At 42.1% G+C, this 20,050-nt stretch overlaps 1 protein-coding gene across 1 annotated transcript in view; it reads right to left on the bottom strand.

The window, feature by feature from the left end:
• Window positions 1–20,050, bottom strand: part of BMPER (BMP binding endothelial regulator) — a 461,522-nt gene that overhangs the window by 183,367 nt on the left and 258,105 nt on the right. The window lies entirely within an intron of this gene.

Raw genomic sequence — 20,050 nt, 5'->3', positions numbered from 1 at the left:
GCGACCAAAGCGGTTTCCGTGCTGAAGCCAGGCCTGAATCCAGACTGAAAGGGATCCAGATAATCGGCTTCATCCAAGGACTGTCGGAGCTGAAAGGCTACCACTTTCTCAACAACCTTCGCAACAAAGGGGAGGTTGGAGACTGGACCGTAGTTATTCAAAATGGCTGGATCCAGAGATGGCTTCTTCAGGAGGGGTCTCACCACTGCTGTCTTCAATGCTGGAGGAAAGAAGCCCTCCCAAAGGGAGGCATTCACGATCGCCTGGATCCAGCCCCGCGTCACCTCCTTGCTGTTCGCGACCAGCCAGGAGGGGCACGGGTCCAGTGCACACGTGGCGGCACTCACCGCTCCCATGGCCTTGTCCACTTCATCAGGAGTAACAGGTTGAAAGTCAGTCCAGAGATGTCGCTCAAGACCCTCCCCCGGTACTCCGGCTGGCTCTGCGCAATTGGAGTCCAGGTCCATCCGAAGCCAAGCAACTTTGTCCGCGAGGAACTGGACACAATCCTCCGCTCTACCTCGTAAGGGATTATCCGCAACCCTCCCATTCAGGAGGGAGCGGGTTACCCTAAACAAGGCGGCAGGGCGCGACTCAGCGGACACTATCAGAGCGGCAATATAGGTGTTCTTAGCTGTCTGTATTGCCGAAAAATATGCTCCGATGCAAGCTTTTAAGAGTGCTCGGTCTGACTTGGATTTACTGGACCTCCAGCGGCGCTCTAGGCGTCTCTTTTGGTGCTTCATTTCCCGGAGGTCCTCGGTAAACCAAGGAGCCCTCCTGGATCCACTGCCACAGATCGGCCGTAAAGGCACAATCTGGTGGAGAGCCTCAGACGCTGCTGAGTTCCAAGCAGCAACTAAGGTCTCCACCGGACTGCGGGCGAGAGTATCAGGCATAACACCAAGCGCCGTCTGGAAACCCTGAGGATCCATAAGACGCCTGGGGTGGAACCACCTAATTGGTTCCTCCTCCCTACAGCGGGGGATTGGTCTCTGAAAGTCGAGCCTCAGTAGGAAGTGGTCCGACCATGACAGGGGCAAGATCTCACTGCCCCTCAAACCAAGATCACAACTCCACTGCTCTGAGAGAAATACGAGGTCGAGTGTGTGACCCGCTGAGTGAGTCAGGCCCTGGATTACTTGGGTCAAGCCCATGGCTGTCATGGAAGCCATGAACTCCTGCGCTCCATCAGAGTGTTCGCCGAGCGAAGGCAGATTGAAGTTCCCCAGTATCATAAGTCTGGGGAACTCAACTGCCAGCTCAGCTACTGACTCGAGGAGCGAGGGGAGGGCTGTCGTCACGCCGTTGGGAGGCAGGTATGTTAACAAGCAGCCCACTTGACCCACAAGGTCCATCTTCATCAGCAAGGACTCACACCCGACAAGCTCCGGAGCAGGGATCCTACGAGGAACTAAGGACTTTCGGATAACAATGGCCACTCCCCCACCCCTTTTCTGAAGTCGTGGTTGATGAAGCACCTGAAAACCCTCTGGGCACATTTCAGTGAGGGGGACTCCTTCCTCCAGGCCCAGCCAGGTTTCAGTAATACATGCCAGGTCTGCCCCCTCGTTTAAAATTAGGTCCTGGACGAGGGGAGCCTTGTGAACCACAGACCTGGCGTTTAGCAACAACAACCTGAGACCAGGGTCCTGACTGCTCGCGCCATCTGGCTTTGGAGTGGAACTAACAGGGCCGGAAGGAGGGATCCCTCTGATGTAGGGAACCTTCCTTCCCCGGTAATGGCTCGCCCTGAAGTTCCCGCCATATCTGCCCCTCCCCAATATGACCCCAATGTTCCGGCCCACTCCCGCATCTATGGTTCCTCCACCCTCTCCCCAGGCCGCCAGATTCACCAGCCAGCCCTTGGACACACACATCCAAGGGCCGGAATTAAGCCTGGGCCCCCTAACACTTCTGCCAAAGCACTCAGTGCAGGAGGTACCCAGCTATGCTCCCGGCCCACCATACACACACACACATACAATCAATCAATCCCCACAAACAAGTTAAAACAAGGGAAACAACAATATCATAGTAAAAGTGGGAACATTCAGTCAACCACAGTCATACCACACACTCTCCATACAATTAAAAATTACAAAAATTACAAATTTATAAAAATTATAAAAATCGCGCAATATAGCAATTGATTGAATATAGTCCGAAAAAGCCGAGGAGGGAGTAGTATCCAAGACCTCCCACATGAGCACCCAAGGTCCAGGAAGTAATAAAAGAGACATACGATGATAATAATAAAGAGAGAGTCCCACTTCCAGTCCTCGCTCTCATTACTGTAGAAAGTCAGTGGGGGGATGAATAGGCAGCCCAGCATGGCAGTAAAATCATAGGCCCCAATTTGCTCCCCAACGATGGTCCAGAGAGAAAGGCCAGGAAATGTCTGGGAGGCAAGTAGGCCACAGGCGGTGAATATAATAGCGAAAGTTGTGGAGCCAGCCATAGGCGACGGCAGGCCAGCAACACCCCTTCCCCCGGGAACAAAAGGACACACGGGAGCCAGGGAAACCCCACGATAAAGGGGGGAGGAAAAAGCCCCGCTCCCAGCTGTACCGTAACACTCCCAGTGGAGGCAGCCAGCCGGTAGGCTGTCAGGCTAGCAACCCCACTCCCACCCTCACCTTAATCCTAATCTTAAACTAAACTAACCCCACCCTATAATTCTAATCTAACCTACCCTGTCCCTAGCCTGACCCTGCAGCAGCACAGACAGCGGATGGAGGCGTCAGACAGCCAAGGGGGTCGGGTCCACCCAAAACAGTCTCCGATAGCCGTCTCCACGGTAGCCAAGACAGTCTCAGCCAGCTCTTCCAGGCTCCAGCAGGTCCCCTCGGTCCCGGTGGTCAGGTAGTCCCAGCCCGCCTTTCGCCACAGATGGCACAGCAAAATTCGCAAGATGGTTCAGTGTCGCCCAGCTACTTGAGCAATGTCACTCCACAAAAACTCCACAGGCATTCAGTAATCTCTCTCTAATCTCAGTATTCAGTATAGATTTTCTTCTACAGAATAACCACTGCAATAGGGCAAGTGTGATAAATAAGGTAGCCACTAAGAGCAGTTGAGAACCTGCTTTCCAAAAATGATTTTCAGATTTCATTTTCTTCCCACAATCTTACAAAGTCATGGTAAATATCTGCTGCATAGTAAACATCTGTTGTTCCACCATAATGGGAAATAATATAGACTATTATCTGAATAAGCTTCCCAGGAAGCATAGGCTACCGTCATATTCTGAAATAGTCTGTGTGAGAGAGATATGTATCTACAAACTTTGTTTTACAGCTTGTTTTGGCAAAGCAGGTTTTCAGTATTTTACCTAATTCTCAAATGCACAGAAAAATGCAGCTATATAACTAAGAATATTTTTCAACTTCATTTACCCAATAAATACCCAGTATAATCATATGGTTTATTCAAAAAGTGTAGAAAGCAGGATAAAGTCAATTAGAGAAATTCAAGGCATAATTCTACATTTTTAGTCCAAGGAAGTTTATATTTTGGGCCAGCCACTCTCTCTAAGCCCAACCCATCTCCAAGGGTTGTTGTTCTGGGGACAATCAGAGGAAGGAGTATTAGATATGTTTGCTGCCTTGAATTCCTTATAAAAATAATAACAGAATATAAATAAATAAATCATAAATAAATAAAAATATCTCCTGCAACAAGACATATGAATATGGTAGCTTTCTTCCTGGTAAAGTGTCTTAATCCCATCTTTTAAAAAGGGCTAAACTGGCAGACTTTATTATATCTGTAATACTGAATTTGAACATTAATTGGACATTCTATGGAGAAACACATTGTCACAGCCCCTTCACTTAATAACCAAGAAAGAAACCACTCAACTCCATGTTTCAGAATTAAGTGTACTTTTACTGATTATAACCGATGAGAAGTGAAGCAAAGCTGGATCTGCGTAAAAGAGCGTGAAAGCAATAGATATCAATACATGACTCATTCCCCTCCACTTGGTACCCCAGTCCACAGTCCAATCATATATAGCCACAACTGTCAGGTGGGAAACATTTTCAAACATCATCATCAGGTTGGAATGCTGGACAGTTGGCCTTGGCGGGAAACTCCCCTCCTTCCACATGCACAAATGAATGGTGAGAACAACTCCCAAATAACAGTCCTCCTGCACAGATCATTTCCCCCACCCAAATACCATGCCCTCCCTCCCCATTTCAATGGCAGCCGAAAAGCAAGCAGCAAAACAGAGGCTGACATCCGGCCCTCCTCCAGAAAAGGGACGATCACGCCTGCAGAAACGAAAAAACACAGACAGACAAATGAACAACATAACACAGAAGAAAAAGGGAAAGGGAAAAAAAAGAAATCAATGGAGGTCAAGGCTTGTCTGGGTAGGCAGAGTAGAATTTACAAAGAAGTCGAGCGGCCCGTACATGGGACTTATTGACCCATTCAGCATGAGAGGGAGGAAAATGCTTCCACACTACAAGATATTGAACACGATTTCTACGTTTTCGAGAGTCCAAAATTTCCTTAATTTCAAAATGTTGCTCAGCCTCAACCATGAGTGGGGCAGGTGGATCCGGTAAGGGAGTCCTCAACAGAGAGTGTTCCGGCTTTAGGAGGTTAACATGAAACACAGGATAGACGCGGTTAAGATATTTAGGCAGTTCAAGACGTACGGAGACAGGGTTGATGACTTTTATAATCGGGAATGGGCCAACATACTTAGGGCCCAATTTCTTAGACTTTTGAGAGGTCTATATTGTGGATAAATATACACGATCACCAACTTTATATTCCTTTGGCTTTGCCCTCTTCTTATCTGCCTGTTTCTTGTGTGCCTGATGTGCAGCATCCAGTGCCCAGTAAGCCAAAGGCCACATCTCCCGGAGGCGATCACTCCACTCGGAAAGGGATACTAACTGCGGTTTTTCGCGAGGAATCTCGGGGATAGGCACAAAATCATGTCTGTACACCACCCTGAAGGGCATAAATCCTGTGCTGCTGTGAACCAAGTTGTTATATGCTACCTCAGCATGAGGCAACAACTCCACCCAATTATCTTGCTGGTAATTGATGAAACAACGGAGATATTGTTCCAGTACAGAATTAGTCCTCTCACAAGCACCATTAGTTTGAGGGTGGTGGGTGGAGCTTAAGCCGTGGGCAGAGCCAATTAACTTCAGAAACTCCTTCCAAAACAAGGAGGTGAATTGGACTCCTCTATCCGAGATGATGTGGTCTGGCACCCCATGCAGATGATAAATATGCATAATAAACAATTTAGCCAGGGATTTAGCAGACGGGATCTTGGAACAAGGAACAAAATGAACTTGTTTGGAGAACAAGTCAGTAACAACCCAGATCACTGTATTTCCTTGACTTTCTGGCAATTCAACAATGAAGTCCATGGAGATCTCCTTCCACACTGCCTCAGGGCGGGCTACCGCCTGGAACAACCCTTGAGCCTTCCCTGGTGGATGCTTTGCAGCACAAGTGGGGCAACTAGCCACATAAGATTCAATGTCTTTTTTCAATGAGGACCACCAAAATTGCCTCTTGACGAGATGTAGGGTTTTCACAAAACCAAAGTGACCGGCCATGCAAGAGTCATGAGCACGCTGAAGGACCATGGCTCTAATGGTCGCGGGAACGTACAATTTAGCCCCAATCCAAGCTAGGCCATCCTTCATGGTGCATTCATCCGTATGTTGGCAAAACCAGTCATCATCTGCAAAACTTTGAGTTTTGTAACGAGGTCATGTGTGACTTCCAAATCGGTATTGGCCTGGCTTCTGGTGACAGGAATGGCCAGGCTTCTCGTTGGCATGACAGGTTGGACAACACTCAGCTTTGAACTGTTATATTGAGGAAGTCTGGACAAAGTTCTTCCCTCCTGGGATATATTTCAAAGTGAAATTAAATCTATTGAAGTGTTGTGCCCATCGCATTTGTTTCCTGGGGGTTTTCAACACCTCCAAGTTTTTGTGATCAGTCCATACCTCAAAAGGGTGTTTCGTCCCTTCCAAAAAATGATGCCAGGTCATTAAAGCCCACCGGACAGCAAAAGCTTCTTTTTCCCAAATAGCCCATCGCCTCTCTGTTTCTGTAAGCTTACGAGAGGTATAAGCACAGGGTTGTAACTTCCCTTGTGCATTCGCATGAAGCAACATCACTAGCATCCACTTGAACCACAAAAGATGAATCCATGTCTGGGTGTTTGAGGACTGGTTCAGCTGCAAACAGACGTTTTAATTTCTCGAAGGCAGCCTGACATTCCATAGTCCAGTTCAAGGGTTTACTTGATCTGGGAGTTGCCCCTCCCCCCTTTGATTTCAAGAGGTTTGTAATTGGTAGGGCAATCTTGACAAAAGAAGGAATGAATTGATGATAGAAATTTGCAAAACCTAAGAAGCTTTGTAACTGCTTACGTGTGCGGGGGGCTGCCCATTTGGTGACTGCTTTGACTTTTGCTGGGTCCATTTCTATCCCCTTGTGGGGGATGCGATACCCCAGGTAGTCCATCTTTTCCTGATGAAATTCGCATTTGGACAATTTAGCGTACAGTTCTGCTGCGCGAAGTTTCTTGAGCACAGTGCGAAACAGTTTCACGTGTTCTTCACATGTTTCTGTGTAAATAAGGATGTCATTCAAATAGACCATCACGCCTTTGTAAATGTGGTCATATAAAACCTCATTTATCACTTGCATGAAAACAGCTGGCGCCCCCTGCAGTCCAAACGGCATAACTCAAAATTGGAAACAGCCAAGAGGGCAATTAAACGCAGTTTTCCACTCATCCCCTTCCTTAATTTTGACTCGATAGTATGCTTCTCGCAAATCTAACTTTGTGAAAAATTTTCCCCTTCCCCAATTGGGCTAGCAGGTCCTTCATCAGTGGTAAGGGTAGACATTTTGGGCACAAATTCCATTAAGGTTTTTAAAATTCACACAGAGACGGAAGGAGCCATCTTTCTTTTCTCTAAACAAGACTGGAGCAGCCACTCGGGGCGTAGCGGTCCAATGAATCCCCTCTGCAAATTTTTGTCAATGAATTTTCTTAATTCATCCATTCCTCTAGGGGTCATTGAATAAATTTGGGGCTTAGGGAGTTTTGTGGTGGTCTCTCATGAGGAATAAGACACACAGGCAAGATGTCTCGGGATGAGAGCGTTCAGAACAGACTCTAAAGCCCCCTTTTATTCTTATTACACTCATTAGCATACAATGTTATCACTTAGGGCCAGAATTGCCTATGGCCAGTTATTTTTAGGATTCATTCATCCTGTTTTCCACATTCCCATGCGCTTTCATTGTTTCGTGTACACTATGGCACATCCTCTGGGAGCAGGTCTCTGAAATTATTCCCACATCTCCTCCTTTTTTATATTATCAACGGAGACCTCCTCTAAGTTCAGACGGACCTTGATTTCCATGGCCAGAGTGTCTGCCCTATTAGAGGGAAGGAGGATTTTGCACACTTGTAGTAGGGATGGGAGGCATTGGATACAACAACAGAGTAACACCAGCAATACAATGATGGTTATTACCACAGGGATCAATGATCTCAACCAGGAGCCATCAGGTAGCCAGGACCACAAAGCCCCCCATAAGTCAATGGTACCAGAGCCATCACTATGCAGGGGGTTGTTACGTACCAAGGAATCCATTTTTTCCACTGTGGCAGAAATATTAGGTTGATTATCATGAATGTACATGCAACAATGTGAATGAATCAAAGCACAAACACCACCTTGCAGCCAAAATAATATCCAAAGCAAAACGATTCTGCAATGTTACACTATGTATTTCCCCCAGTTCCTGATTAATTAATTTTAGAGCAGTAATAGTTTCATTAAACATAACAACAATCCAATTATTTAACAAATGCAAATCTCTATAATTCATTGCAACACCTAGTGGAGGGAGAACACCTCTAGAAAATTGAGTCCAGGATGATCCTCCCAACGTCAGGGGGGATTCGGAGAAGGTGTCTCGTTTATTTCGAATTCTTCCACTAGGTAATTCTTTCATAGCATATATAGCCGGGGCCACCAATCCCAACGTACATACGCCTTGCCAATATCATGGAGTCTGTCGGTAAGCACTTCTACCACATATGAGCCACATATTAGGTATGTCATAAGTTCCTTTTTTCAAGGAGTTGGCAAACTGTACCATGGCCTGCATTTGACTACAAGCTCAGTATTTATTGACTCCATCTGGTGCTGTTGTATTGATGGCATTACAACAAGTAGCCAATCCATTCCACGGAATCAGAGTCTTACAATTAGTGTAGTTGCCAAGATATGTTGCATTCCTCCATCGGCCGTGAGCAGGTTCCTGCACACGGGTGGCTACAGCATATGTGATGTCGAGAAAATTTTGTGTTCTAGGCCAGGTAGCTTGTTTCCATCCTGTTTTATTAAAGGGAATAGCGTGTAACACCATGCCACCTTTGCTATCAGGCAGGATATGTAAGCAAATCCAACAATTAGTTAAATCAAAAAGGTGTGAAACCTTCTTCAAGTCCTGTAAATAAGAATTGGGACCCCAAGCCCCCAAGTCATGTGTACTACACCGAGGGAACATCAGCAGGCACCATGTAAGGCCGAACACAGCGAGCAGGTGTCCAGATAATTTCACCATAGTCTTCAACTGCAGCATAACCATGTCCCCAAGTAATGAGGGAGACAGGACCTTTCCAGGACGGGTCCGGCAGACGTCGGTAGTACACTTGTGGACGTGGAGTGTCTGCGGGAGAAGCAGAAAAATGCCTGCTGGCGGCCGTAAGACCCGGGGTGCCGGTAACATTAAGAAAGTTGAGAGTGTAAAGAGTAAGATTTAAAACATTTTATATTCCAGGTAAGCCAGGGTTATTTTCCCCTTTATTTTTGGAGTGTGCAGCAAGAGCAGTTTTCAAAGTTTGATTAGTTCGTTCCACAATGGCTTGACCAGTGGAGTTATAAGGAATACCAAATTTATGGATAATGGACCAGCGATGGCAAAATGCCGCAAAGGCGGAACTAGTGTAAGCCGGGCCATTATCAGTTTTCAACTCTGTTGAGTTACCCAAAATACAGAAAGTCCGAATGCAATGATTAATAACATGTTTGGTGGTCTCACCCCGTTGAGGGGTGGCCATAATAAAGCCTGAATGGGTGTCAATGGAAACATGTAAATATTTCCAAGGGGCAAATGGCAAATATTGAGTCACGTCCATTTGCCACAATTGACAACTTTGCGTCCCCCGAGGGTTGACACCTTGGGGAACTGCATGTGCTTGAAGGCTACAGGTAGGACATTGTTGAAGAATACCTGATGCCTCCTGAGCTGAAAGAGAAAATTGTTTCATAAGAGCTTTTTTATTCTGATGAAAATAAGCATGACTATCCCATGGAGTAACCGGGGAAAGGACTAAAATGGAGGAGGCTGCAGAAGCAGCTCCATCCGCCCGGGCATTGCCCTCTTGAAGCATGCCCGGAAAAGGCAAGTGGCTACGAATATGGGCGGGGAAGAAGGGACAAACACGACGTTGCAAAAGGAGTTGGAGGGTAAGAAAAAGGCTCAGGAGAGAGTCATCCAAAGAGGGAGAAACATAGGAATTAGGCAAAGAAATAAGAACATGATACACATAAAGGCTATCCAAAATCAAATTAAAGGGTAAATGGGGAAAAGTCTGAAAAGCCAAAATCGTAGCGGCAAGTTCAGCATGTTGAGCAGAGGATTGAGGCGGGGTGATTTTTGTGTGCCAGGATCCATCCTGTTGCCACACACAGGAACCATATGTTTTTCCCCCATCCACAAAAAGCGTCAACGTATCTGAGAGAGGGGAGGTTACCAAGGAAGTAGACAGGGAAAGGGGAACGTTAAGGAAAAGTTGAAAACGGGGATCAGAAGGTAAATGACAAGACACAAAACCTGACTAAGGAAAGTTGTAAGACATCAGATGTGGCCAAGAGGGGTTCCCACACAGTAAGAGAAATGGGGACATACAAACCAGCAAGATCAAAACCAATAAGGCATTTAGCTCGAAAGTGAGCCTTATTTATTAAAAGAGCCATTAAATGAGACTGGGAACTGATGGACTTACATGGGGTATGAGGGAGGTGTAACCATTCTACAATGTAAACTTTTTTGTCATGGCATTGTATAAGCGCCCCAGTGAGTAACGGAGGAGTAGCAAAAATTGCCAATGAGAGTGGGTGGTCTGGTAGAGCTCAATCCACCCAACGGGTGGTCATTGCCTCATTTATTAAACTAAACATTTGTTCCTGGGGCGGAGTAAGAATTACAATAGAAGAGGGGCTTAAAGGTCCCTTTAATGCCATAAATAACGGGGCTAATTGTGTGGTGGTAAGAGCCAAAAAGGGTCTTACAAAATTTATGGTGCCTAAAATTTGCTGCAAGGCAACCAAAGTCAAAGGCGAGGGTATTTTGATGGAGGGTACTACCGGAGATGAATACGAGGCCAAAACCTTATGGCCTAAGTAGGAAAAAGGTTCATGGGTCTGAATCTTGTCTGGGGCTACTTGAAGACCAAATGTGGCCAATAATGTAACAAGCTCCGATAGCACAAGTTGTACTGTACCCTTTGGGCCAGGGGCTGCAACCAAAATGTCATCCATACAATGGTAAACCAAAAAGGCGGCTTCCGGTTTGGCGTCACGCCGGTGCGAGCTGCTGACAGATCCTCTGCTCGGTTCGCCCAGCCTTTTGCATGATCGTGGCCGTAGCAGGCAAGGTCTTTTTGAGGTATGAGGACCAGTGGAGAGGGGAAGCATCGGAGCAGTGGAGGGAGAAATGCGATCCCCCCACGAAGCAAGAGGCTCCCTTAGATCGAGTGCAAAGGAGGTTGGCTGATTAATGGCTGACCAGAGGACGTGACTGCCAGCCCTTAACAAGGAAGGGAAAGACAACTGCAGGAAACATATAGGATTGTGGAAGACGGTAAACAAAAGACTTTGATTTAAGAGACTAAATTTGAATAAACTAAACAATCTGAGCTTGGATACGTAAGTGGGTACATTGGGTTGAAGCGGCGAATAAAGACTGACAGGGAAAGATTTAAGAGAGCTGATCGGCAGATCGGACAGAGAAGGACTGCGTCTTTGAATAAGTTTGGAGGATTAACAGTGGGCGAGACAGTGAAGAGAAAGAAAGACGGTTGGATTTGCCCTCCTCGTGGAAAAAAAGGGGAAGAAGACTTTCGAGTCACGAGGGTTTGAATTATCTTTAAAACTCTGGTGAGGCGGATGTCGAGACATACTGATAGAGACAACAGAGGGGCGACATCTTGAAAGCGAAAACTGAGCGGTGGGGGGGGGAGTCATCTTTCTCCCTGCCTCTTTCTTTATTTCACTGACAACAAGAAGTGATTGATGGGTGAGCTTTGAAACAACTATCTTGAGCTCTGACCTCTCCTGTCTTTTGGCTCTCCACATTGAAATGTACTCTCCCTCCCTAGTGGACTCCTCTAAGATACTATAGAACTGTTCTACTGTATAGTACTGCTCTAAATTAACTATCTTTTTTTTCTTGGGTGTTCATCATAGCGGATCAATTTGATTAATGGATTAATAACTGATTATTCTCTGGTAGATCAAATTTCAACTGATTGCTTGATTAATTGTTGAACAATATATTGAGATTTGGGTAACTGATATATTATTAACACTATTGACTAGATATTTAACTCATTGATTAATTAATTAATTAAGTATAAGTTATTTAAAAAGATTATAGATTAATGTAATAGAATTGTATAAATACTTTAGCAGCAATTAGAAGGTACTGGAACTACAGATCAAAGGGCGATAGCTTAATTAAATTAATACTAATGGCAACAAGAATAGCAACCTTAACTAAAGGAAGCAAAAAACAAACTTTTCTATCCACTCCGGTGAGGGAAAGGTCGCCTGAGAGCAGGCTGATGGAAGATAAGACAGCCTCAACCTCACAAGGCCAGGAGGTAACGATGGACTCTCTACAGGAAGCAATTTTGAAGATGAATGAAAACATCACCAAAGGCCTGGAGGGAGTAAAAAACGAAATGAGTGAAGTAAAAAACAATATGGGGAGGATTGAAGAGCGAGTAGGGGCTATCCAAGCAGCTTTGTCAAGAAATGAACAGGAAATGAAAGAAGTTAAGAAGAGAACGGAAATAACAGAAAAAAGAATAGATAAGACAGAGGACAGACTGGAATCCATAAATAAAAATCTGGAGGAGGCTATCATCCACTTAGAATTGGAGAGATCAGCGTTTTATCTGAGACTACAAAATGTAGAAGAAGCGAGAGATGAAAATCTATGGGAACTGATTGCAGAAATCTTGGGACTAGTACTTGACAGACCTAAAAACAAGATCATCAATGAATTGGACGAAGTTTAAGAATTAACACAAGCTTGGGACTAGTACTTGACAGACCTAAAAACGAGATCATCAATGAATTGGACGAAGTTTACAGAATTAACACAAGCTTCGCGAGACGTTGACTCCCAAGGGAGATACATGTGAGGGTTCTAAGAAGACAATTGAGAGAAGATATCTTAAACACAATAAGAGGGGATTCATTAACATATAAAAGCAAAGAAATTCTTATTCTGAAGCAGATCCCCCGGAGAGTTAGAGAGAAAAGAAAAAAATATAACTTTCTCTCTTCACAATTAAATAGACATAGAATCCCGTTTTGATGGCTCCTTCCGGAAGGAATGCTAGTAACATGGAGGGAAAAGAAATACCAGATAGATACTTTGGAGAAAGCTCAAGAATTTCAGGAACTCTTAACTGCAGACGAAGAGAGGTTTAATAAAGAAGAAACCTCAAGTAGAAGACAAGAAGACATTATAACTGAATCCCAACTGGAGGAGTGAGAGACGAGAGAGGTCAGAGAACGAGAGAGATATGGCAGAGAAGAATCAAGATCAAGGTCGCCAATTGAGACAAGATCTAAAGGTGCCCTTAAAGCAAACAACAAGTAAAGAATCTGAGGAATGGGAAACAAATATACTATCAGCAAATATAAATGGTCTTAACATAATATTAAAAAGAAAATGTGTACTGTTGGACTTATTAAAACAAAAGTTAGATGTAATCTGTCTTCAGGAAACCCACATAAAAGAGAAATACAATAATTTATTGAAATGCCCAAAATTAGGAAAAGTATTCTGTTCGTCAGCACAAACAAGCAAAAGAGGAATTGTGATGTATATAAAAGAATGGTTAAACCCAAAATTAAAATATGTAGATAAAGAGGGTAGAATATTAATGGTGGAGATAACGAATGGTGGGGAAAAAATCTTACTAGTAGGAATTTATGCCCCAAACCAAAAACAAGAAAGATTTTATGTAAATTTACATAAGAGGATAAATGAAATAAATTGGCAAAATATATGTATTTTAGGGGACTTTAATGCAGTAGTAGACAGTAAAATTGATTATAAGGGTACACATAAGAAAAGCACCAGAAGGAAATTACCGACCGCCTATACAAATATGGTGAAGGAATTAGACCTCTATGATGTCTGGTGAACAATGAATGATAAGATACAACAGTACACGTTTTACTCTCAACCACATAATTCTTGGTCACGTATTGATATGGTTTGGTCAAGCCCAGTACTACTTATGGATACAGTAAATATTGAAATATTAACAAACAAGTGGGCTGACCATCATCCAGTTCTATGGCAATGGAAAGGAAAGACAAAGATAAAATCTAGGTGGACGTTAAATCAGAATATATTACAAGAGAAACAATTTGTACAATCAATAGAAAAAGAATTGGGTTACTTTTTCCAAGAAAACTGTAAAGAGCAGACATCAACACAAAATGTCTGGGATACGATGAAGGCAGTCGTGAGGGGAACATCAATAGCTTATATAGCAAGAAGAAACAAAATGCATAGGGAAAAACTCAACACATTGAACAAAGAATTGAGAGAGATAGAACTGTTGATTCAGAAAGAACCAGACAATATCAAATACAGGGAAAAAGGAGATTTAATTAAACATCAAATAAATCTGATATCTCAAGAAGTAGCCCGAAACATTAAGAGAATGAAGCAGAACTACTTTGAACATGCAAATAAAACTGGGAGATGGCTGGCTCACAAAATAAGAAAAGACAATGCAAAAAAAACTATTAAACAACTGAGGGACGAGGAGGGGAATTTGAAACAAGAAATAGGGGAAAAGAAAAAGATCGCACAGAATTAGTACAAGAAACTATATGAACCGGATGAAATTAGTGAACGAGACATTAGAAAATACTTAATAGAACTTCCAGCCTTGTCGGAGATGAGAGAGATGCTTGATAAGGAAATTACACAAGAGGAATTGAAAAAGGCCATCCAAAAACAAAAAAACAATAAAACACCCGGTCCAGATGGGCTTCCGTCGGAAATCTATAAAAAATTCCAAAACACTTTAGAAGACAAACTATTAGAATTATTTAATGAGGTACTACAAAAAGGTAAGGTCCCAAAATCCGGGGGGGAAGCTTTCATTACCCTAATACCAAAAGAAGAGGTGAATAACAGTAAAATTCAAAACTACAGACCTATATCCTTGCTAAACGCGGATTACAAAATTTTTATATCAATTTTGGCGGAAAGATTAAAAATAATATTAAATCAAAACATTCATTCGGATCAAAATGGTTTTCTCCCTAAAAGACACATTCGGAATAACACAAGAATAATAATTAATACTCTGGAATTTTATGAAACAAGATCTGAGAAACAATTAGCGTTAATTTTTGTCGATGCGCAGAAAGCATTCGATAATTTAGACTGGAATTTTTTAATCACACAACTAAAAATGATGAAATTCGGTGACAAATTTATTAAGATTATAGAAACCATATACTTACAGCAATTGGCAAATATTATAATTAATGGAGAATTAACAGAGAGGGTACAGATCGGAAAGGGTGTCAGACAAGGTTGTCCGCTTTCCCCATTATTATTTATTATGTCGTTAGAGATACTCCTAAACCAGATAAGATTAAATCAGGAAATTAGGGGTTTGACCATAAAAAAAGAACAAAATAAAACACAGGCCTTCACGGACAACATGGCCTTTATTGTTGAAGACCCTCTAACCTCAGGACCGAAATTAATGAAAGACATTGAGGACTTTGGGCGTGTGGCCGGACTAAAAATAAATAAGGAAAAAACAAAAATGATTATAAAAAACTTTCCCAAAGAACAGATAGAAGAACTAGAAAAAGCAATGGAAATTAAGGTAACCAAAAAGGTCAAATACTTAGGGATTTGGCTATCTGCGAAATGTTCTATAAAAGAAGATAACTATAATAAATTATTACGATTCCGGGGTGGGACCTTGCTGATTGCGGCAGCTTATCGAGTTGCCCCCGGGTTCCTGGCCGCGTTATCTGCCTAAATACCTGGTAGATGCCTCACTCTTCAGGCAAAGAAGAGTGAGAGAGAGAGATCCAGCTGGTAAGAGCTTTTCTTTGAAGTTTGCAGCTTTTTTTTTTTGCTGCGAATGGAAGGGGGGTCGACCGAAGGCTGAATCACATCTCCGTGCCAGGAACTTTTGCTGTAATTATTATGGCGCAAAGTAAGGAACCCCCGCTTAGGACAATTTTTGATATATTTATTTGAGATTAATACAAGCAGAGTCCGTACCCGAGAACCTTATCTGCCTTTTTTTTTTTAAAGAGCTTTCTTTGTGCATTTGGTTTCTAAAAAAATAAGCTCCTAAAATGGCGGGTGCCACATTCTTAACTGTCCAGCAGAGAAAAAGATCAAAGGAACAGCCAGATAGCATTCTCTTACTAATTAGCTTCGTTTCTCTGAAGAGCTTACAAAACTTTTTTCTTATCAACTTTTAAAAGCTTTCAAAGACTCCTTGTTAATATAGAGACATTCCAAACAGAGATGAATATGAACTGTTTCGTTACAATGCTAATCTTTTGAAACCTGCTTTGTTACAATGCTCTTTTCTGAAACCTTTTGAAAAACCTCTAAGAACAAATAAAGGGGGGACTTAATACTTTCTTCTTTCGTAAGCTACACAACGGGCCAGCAGAGTTTGAATAATTGTTGAATAATTGTTTGAAGAAAAGATATAATGGCATCAAAATTAAAGTCGGGGAGACCTCTTTTTAGGAATACATCTCACGCACTTGGCACAAAGTTGCAGCTTCCACCCTCTACTGGAGATTTGCTAATGAAAGAACTTTTTTTTGAGACTCTTAGAGAATTTAGAGAGCAGAATTTAGAAACTCTCAGAGAATTCAGAGAGGAGATAAAGAAATTTAATGCAAACTTATATGATAAGCTTGATACTAGGATTGCCAAAACAAAGGACAATATGGTGGGACTTGTAACTGTATTGACAGAATATGTTTCTGGAATGGAAGATAAGCTAGAGGTTCTTGATGAAGCCAACACTAACTTGACATCCAAAATTGAAGTGGTGCAACAAAAAGTTGAAAACGCTGAAAAACAAATAGTTATGCTACACTACAAACAGATGGAGCTTGCATTAAGAGTCAGGGGGCTGCGTGAAAACAAACAGGAGAACTTGAAGCAGATTTTCTCAGAGGCTTTTAACCGTCTGGTGGAAAGACCGGGGTCCAACTTTGACTGGCAGATCGAAAAAAATTTTCGAGCTAACTCTTGGGTGGCAAAACAGAGGCAACTCCCCCGAGATGTAATTATATACTTTACTACAAGAGAGTTTAGAAAAATGATACTCCAAGAGTCTTATAATACCAGGCTTCAAATTGGCGGACAGGATTTGATTGTTTTGAAAGAAATACCACCCTGGTATTTCTAAGAGCCAGGAGAGATACCACCCTGGTATTTCTAAGAGCCAGGAGCTAAGAGCCAGGAGAGATTATGCTTTTCTAGTGGAAGAACTCAGAAACCGTCAGATATAGTATAGATGGGATGTACCATTTGGTATCATAATTACATTTGATAAGCAAAAATATCGTCTCAACTCTGTATGGGAAGCCCGAGATTTTTATCACAAGACCCTGAAGGTGGGACACCCTGAATTATCTGGATCTGGAAAAAGACTACGAGAAGGACAAGATAAACAGCAAATCACACAACTACCAGACAAAAAGCACCATTTCCTCCTTCCGGAAGGGCAAGGGACCAGAAAACAAAGATCTAGCCGTATGACTACCAGACGAATGGGAAAACAAGGCATTTTGCAACAACCTCAATAATCATCGGCCATTGATCAAGGAGTTATGGTCTGAACTCTTTACAGAAGAGAAAGAAAATATTTCACTATCTCAAACAGTTCAAGAACGATATAATTTGTCTGCAAGAAATTCATATCAAATCAACTGATCAAAAATACCTGTTCAACCCCGAACTTGGTCAATATTTTGTGACCTCTGCTACGGAAAAGAAAAATGGTATAGTTGTATGCTTAAGAAAAGACATTAAGGCTGAGTTAATTGAAGTAGATCCCTTTGGAAGATATATCGCATTAGACCTAATTCTAGAAGGGAAAAAGACTTGATGGACAACTTCGAATTGAGAAATGTTTGGCGAGAAAGAAACGCAGAGGCATATGACTTCACCCCTTTTTTCTGATGGACATCAAACCCTTTCAAGGATTGATTTTATACAAATCACTAATGATTTATTTTCTAGGGTGAAGAAGACAAAGATTGCGGTGAGGGTCCTCTTGGATCATAACCCAGTCTGGACGGAATTGGGAAGGGTAGTGCAGGCAAGAAGGTCTTGGAGGTCGAATGAGAGTTTATTTAGATATGAAAAGTATATTAATGATTGTAAAAAATTGCTATCTGAATACTTTGTTCTGAATACGAATAAGGGTACATTCATGGAATTTGTAGGGGATGCAAGTAAAGCGTATATGAGAGGAGTACTGATGAATATAAACAAAATACATAGACATAAACAAGGGCAAAAACGAAAAGAATTGGAAGAGGAAATTAAAAGAAAAATTTGAAATGTATCCAAATTGTGTTATAGACGGAAGGAGGTGTTTCAACAGGAGGCGATTTAAAAGGCATGTGTTATAGAGGGAAGGAGGTACAAAGGGGACAAAATTAAGGGTTTAGATATAGACAGATACTTAGATAAAGAGATAATGCCCCTAGTTAGAGAAGAGTACAGGCAAAAGTTGAACCAACAAATAATTTCTGGGGAAATCCTGCAGGTAATCAAACAACTAAGATTAGGAACAATGTAAACTGCTTAAAGTTTGTGTAATGGCAAGAAGCTGAGTTCAACGCAGAGATTTTACTGACTTTTTTTCTCTTTCTTTTTTCTTTTTTCTTTTCTTTTCTTTTCTTTTTTTAAAATTTCCTTGGTTTTAATATATCTTAGACTGTGTTTGATAAAAAGCTATACCGTGTACGGGCTCTGGGAAGTCGGGGAGGGAAGGGAGGTGGGGTCATAGGGGGAGGGGGGGAGGGGGAAATATAGTATGTGCCAGATTTTAAAGTAACATGATTGCACTTGTATACTGTTGCTTTTTAAATTCTAGTGTAAAAATAAGAAGCTGAATATATTGAAAGATAGTAGAAATACACCGAAGGGAGGAGCAGAGGGAAAGAAGAAAGAGGGGTAGAGAGGGTGGGAGAGAGGATCGGAAGGAGGGTGAGATGGAAGGGAGGGAGTGTATTGGGAGAAAGGAGTGATAGAGGGGGAGGGGAGGTAGGAGAGGGGAATGTTGGAGGGGAGAAAGGAAAGTTGGAGGGGGGTGAAAGAAAGGGTGTATGGAGGGTTGAAGTGGTATATTGGGTTTGTATTTTGGGGAGTATTTTTGACAAAGATGGCTGTGTTTATTGCTCAACGTTATATGGCCCCGGTCATGCACAGTATATATGTGCCCGTATGTAATGAAAATGAAAATGAAAATAAAACATATTTGAGAAAATAAATTATTATGAAACATTCAAAAAGATTTAAAAAATTGGTCGAAGTTACAAATATCGTTGATGGGAAGAATCTCAGTAATTAAGATGAATGTTTTGCCAAAAATACTTTATTTATTTCAAACGGCACCGGTTAAATTAGGAGAAAAATTTTATAATGACTTGGATAAAATGGTACGAAACTTTGTGTGGAACGGCAAAAAGCCTAGAATTAAATATAAATATCTCCAAGATAAAAGAACACAAGGTGGAATGAGTCTACCAGAATGGAAGACATACCACCAAGCAGCAACAACAATGTGGATAAAGGAGTGGATAATATTAACCAATAAAAGAATCCTAACTATAGAAGGTTACGACTTGCAATGGGGGTGGCACAATTATTTAGGGAAACAAAGTCCACAACTACTTTAAAAGACATCATCTAAGAGGGGTACTGATAAATGATTGGCTTGAAATTAGAAGGAAATTCTATATCCAACTACCCAAATGGATATCCCCGACGGAAGCCCTGATATACCCAAATCTGATAAACTTCGACAAAAATGTTATTTATAAACAATTGTTAGACAACCAAAATAGATTAAACTCCAGGGAAAACTTGGCTGAAATGGGAATAAATATTGATTGGTGGCCATACTTTCAAATACAAAATAAGTATAAATCAGATCTAGCACAATTTGGCTTTCAGGACAGGGACCAGGAATTGGATAAAATTTTAATAGGACCAGACCAGACGAGAAATTAATCTCAAAAATATATAACTGTTTGCTAATTTGAAAAATGGAAGCAGAAAGAGTGAAAGAAGTTATGGTAACCTGGGCCCAGAATATTGGCCACACAATTAAGTTAGATGATTGGGAAAGGGTATGGGAGTGGAACCTGAAATTAACGATGTTGATGGCCTACAAAGAAAATGTATATAAAATGTTTTACCGCTGGCATCTCTCTCCGACAAGACTGGCAAAAATTTCCACAAAATCATCGGCCAAATGCTGGAAATGCAAAATAACACTGGGCACATACTACCATATGTGGTGGACGTGTCCGGTGGCTAAGACATATTGGAAGTGAATACTAAGGTGGCTAAATGAAATTATGTCAACTAAATTAAACCTCAATCCGGAAATGTTTCTATTAGGGATAATAGATCCAAA

Source organism: Thamnophis sirtalis, unplaced genomic scaffold, assembly GCF_051295495.1.
Source record: "Thamnophis sirtalis isolate CommonGarterSnake01/CBP01778 unplaced genomic scaffold, rThaSir2_p1.2 scaffold_4, whole genome shotgun sequence".
NCBI classification, from domain to species: Eukaryota; Metazoa; Chordata; class Lepidosauria; order Squamata; family Natricidae; genus Thamnophis; species Thamnophis sirtalis.
Note: the sequence above shows the minus strand (reverse complement) of the source record. Positions and strands in the feature narration are given on the sequence as shown.